A 4,854-nucleotide genomic window follows, 5' to 3' on the forward strand; every position below is an offset into this window, starting at 1 on the left:
AATTAGCATATTATGCTTTTTTTATTATAAAAAAAATGACCCCCCCATTAGTCTAGTACTTGATACCATACATGGTTATTACAATATTATTGACTATATTCCTTAGGCCTTATTTCACATCCTATGACCATTCTATAACTGCAAATTTCTACTTCTTAATCCCTTCACCTTTCCCCCCAACCCAACCCTCTCCCTGTCAATCATCAGTTTGTTCTCTGCAGCTACATCTTCTTCTGTTTTGTTTATTTTGTTTTTTAGATTCCACATATAAGTGAAATCATATGATATTTGTCTTTCTCTGTCTGACTTATTAAACTTAGCATAATACCTTCTAGGTCCATACATGCTCTTACAAATGGTAAGATTTTTTTTTTTAATCCTCACTGGAGGATATGTTTCCACTGATGGAAGAGAGAGGGAAAGACAGAGAGAAATATCGATGTGACAGAAACACATTGATTGGTTGCCTCCTACACAAACCCTGACCAGGGCCCAGGCCACAGAGGAGCCAGCAACCAAAGTATGTGCCCTTGACCAAAGTGGAACCCAGGACCCTTTGGTCCACAGGCTGATGTTCTATCCACTGAGCCAAACTGTCAAGGGCCAGGTAATATTCCATCATTCTTTTTTATGGCCAGGTAATATTCCATCGTACATATGCAACATATTTTCATTTTCTTTATCTAATCGTCTATCAATAGACACTTAGGTTGCTTCCATATCTTGGCTATTGTAAATAATGCTACAACCATAGGGGTATATATATCTTTTCAAATTAATGTTTTGGTTTTCTTCAGATAAATATCCAGAAGAAGAATTGCTGGTTGAGTCATAAAATAATCCAATTTTTAATTTTCTGAGGAACATCCATACTGTTTTCCATAGTGGCTGCACTAATTTACATTCCAATCAAAAGTACATGAGGGTTCCCTTTTCTCCACATCCTGGCCAACACTTGTTTGTTGATTTATTTTATTATTATTATTATTATTATTATTATTATTACTGACACTATTACAGATGTACCCCACTTCCCCCCTCCACCCAGCCTACCTCCACCCAGCCCCTATGTGCCCTCCCCTGGTTTGCCTACCTCCACCCAGCCCCTATGTGCCCTCCCCTGGTTTGCCTACCTCCACCCAGCCCCTATGTGCCCTCCCCTGGTTTGCCTACCTCCACCCAGCCCCTATGTGCCCTCCCCTGGTTTGCCTACCTCCACCCAGCCCCTATGTGCCCTCCCCTGGTTTGCCTACCTCCACCCAGCCCCTATGTGCCCTCCCCTGGCCTTCACTATACAGATGGACAAAAAAATGTTCAATGTCACTAATCATCAGAGAGATAAAAATTAAAACTAAAATGAAAATTAAAACTACACATGCCAGAATGGCTACCATCAATAAATTAACAAACAACAAGAGCTGGCGAGGATGTGGAGAAAAGGAACCCTAGTGTACTATTGGTGGGAATGCAGACAGATATTACCACTGTGGAAGACAGTATGGAGTTTCCTCAAAGCAATAAAAAAAAATGTTTATTCAGGTTCTCTGCCCATTTTTTAACTGGGTTGGGTTTTTGGTGTTGAGTTGTGTGAGTTCTTTATAATTTTGATATAATATTAACCCCTTCAAACCTTCTCCAGGGGCAGTCCTCATTGTTGCAGCATTGTTGAGTATCTTCTCCCATTCAGTGTGATTTTTGTTTGGTGATGATTTCCTTTGCTGTGCAAAAACTTTTGTTTGATGTAGTCACATTTGTTTACTTTTTCATTTGTGTCCCTTGCCTGAGGAGATAGATTAAAAAAATATTATTAAGAGCAATGTGAAAGAGTTTACTGCTTATGTTTTCTTTTAGTTTTATAGATTTGGATCTTACATTTTAAATCTTTAATAATCCATTTTGTGTTTATTTTTATATATAGTCTAGTTTCATTTTTTTTGCATGTATGTGTCCAATTTTCCCAACACCATTTATTGAAGAGACTTGCTTTACCCTATTGTATATTATTGCCTCCTTTGTCATACATTAGTTGACCATGTAGGTGTGGGTTTATATCAGGGCTATCTATTCTGTTCCATTAATCTATGTGTCTGTTTTTATGCCAGTACCATACTGTTTTAATTACTATAGCTTTGTAGTATATTTATATAGGGTAGCATGATATCTCCAACTTTGTTCTTCATTTTCAAGATTGCTGTGGATATTTGGGGTCTTTTGTGGTTCCATATAAATTTTAGAATTATTTTTCTAGTTCTATGGAAAATACAATTGGTATTTTGATAGGTACTGCACTGAATCTATAGATTGCTTTGGGTAGATGGACATTTTAACAATGTTAAATCTTCCTATCCCTGAGCACAGTATATGTTTCCATTTATTGGTATCTTCTTCCATTTCTTTCTCCAATGTTTATAATTTTACAAGTACAGGTCTTTTATCTCCTTGGTTAAATTTATTCCTAGGTATTTTTTTCGTGTTACTGTAAATGGGATTGTTTTCTTAATTTCTTTTTCTGCTAGTTAATTCTTGTTGTATAAAAATGCAACCAATGTCTAAATATTAATTTTGTATCCTGATACTTTACTGTATTTATTGAACAATGCTAATAGTATTTTTGTGGAATCTTTAGCATTCACTATATATAGGATTCTCTATATATCTGCATTATAGAATAGTTTTACTTCTTCATTTCCAATTTGGATGCCTTTATTTCTTTTTTGTTGCCTGGTTGCTGTGGCTAGGACTTTCAATACTATCTTGAATATAAATGGTGAAAATAAAGATCCTTGTCTTGTTCCTGATATTAAGAAAAAAAACACTTTTAGCTTTTCTCTATCAATTATGTGTGGATTTGTCATATATGGCCTTTATTATGTTGAGGTATATTCCCTCTATACCTACTTCGCTGAGAGTTTTTATTATAAATGAATGCTAGATTTTCTCAAATATTCTGCATCTATTGATATGATCATATAATTTTTATTCTTTATTTTGTTTATATGGTGTATCACATTAATTGATTTGCATATATTGAACCATCCTTGCACCCGAGGAATAAATCCCACTTGATCATGGCATATAATCTTTTTAATGTTTTTCTGACTTTGATTTACTAATATTTTGTTGAGGATTTTTGTATCTATGTTCACCAAGGATATTGGCTTATGTATTATTTTTATTTTTTGTAATGTCTTTGTCTAGTTTTGGAATCAGGGTAATGCTGGCTCTGTAAAATGAACTTGAATTTTTTGGAATAGTATGAGAAGTATAGTTGTTAACTCTTCTTTAAACACTTGGCAAAATTCAACTGTGAAGCTATCCAGTCCAGGACTTTTGTCTGTTGGGATTTTTTGATTACTGATTCTATTTCATTACTTGTTATTGGTCTGTTCAGATTTTCTGTTTCTTCTAGACTCAGTTTTGGGAGATTGTATGTTTCTAGGAATTGATCCATTTCTTCCAGATTGTCAAATTTATTGGCATATAATTGCTCATAATATTTTCTTATAATCATTTGCATTTCTGTAGTGTCAGTTGTCACTTCTCCTTCATTTCTAATTTTTATTTGTTTGGGTCATTTCTCTTTTTTTCTTGATTATCTGATTAAAGGTTTATCAAATTTGGGGGCCTGCTTTGTCATTCTGTTTCTAGTTCCTTTATGTGTAAATTTAGATTGTCTATTTAAGATTTATCTTGTTTCTGGATGTTAGACTTATTGCTATGAATTTCCCTCTTAGAACTGCTTTCGCTTGTGTGCCATATATTTTGGGTTGTTGTGATTTCATTTTCATTTGTCTCAAGGTATCTTTTGATTTCTTCCTTAATTTCATTGTTAACCCAGTCACCGTTTAGGAGCATGTTATTTAGCCTCCAGGTGTTTGTGTGTTTTCAGTTTTTTTCTCGTAATTAATTTCTAGTTTCATACCATGTGGTTGTAGAAGTTGCTTGATATAATTTCAATATTCTTAAATTTACTGAGACTTGTTTTTTGTCCTAACATGTGGTCTAAGCCGGAAAATGTTCCATGCACTTGAAAAAAATGTATATTCTGCTGCTTTGGGGTAAAATGCTCTAAAAATATCAAGTAAATCCATCTGGTCTAATGTGTCACTTAAGGCTGTTATTTCCGCATTGATTTGTTGTCTGAATTATCTATCTATTGATGTCAATAGGATATTACAGTTCCCTACAATTACTATATTACTGTCAATCTCTCTCTTTATGCCCATCAATATTTGTTTTATATATGTATGTGCTCTTAAGCTGGGTGCATAAATGTTTACGAAGGTTATATCCTCTTGTTGGACTGATCATTTTATCATTATGAAATGTCTTTCTTTATCTCTTGTTATAGCCTTTGTTTTAAAGTCTATTTTATCTGAAATAAGGATTGCTACCCCAGTTTTTTATTCATTTACATTTCTATGAGATATTTTTTTTCTGTCCCTTTACTTTCAGTTTGTATGTGTCTTTTGATCTGAAGTGGGTCTCTTGTAGACAGCATATGTATGGGTCTTATTTTCTTATCCATTCAGCCACCCTACCTCTTTGATTGGAGTACTTAATCTATTTACATTTAAACTAATTATTATAAGTATGTAGTTACTGCCATTTCATTATTCATATTTATGTTGAATGAATTATTGATTAAAATTAAGTTGAATCCCAAAAGTAAGAATAGGAGGCTATAAATAGAGCATTTAGAAAACAAAACCAAATGCTCTCGAAAATTAAAATATGACAGCTGCAATTAAAATCTAGTAGACAGATTTAAAGACAAAGTGGAGAAAATTCTCCCAGAAAATGGAAAAAAAAAGAAAGCCAACAAAATGGAAAATAGGGGAAGGGGATGTGACA

Source organism: Myotis brandtii, unplaced genomic scaffold (assembly GCF_000412655.1).
Source record: "Myotis brandtii unplaced genomic scaffold, ASM41265v1 scaffold176, whole genome shotgun sequence".
Lineage (NCBI taxonomy): Eukaryota > Metazoa > Chordata > Mammalia > Chiroptera > Vespertilionidae > Myotis > Myotis brandtii.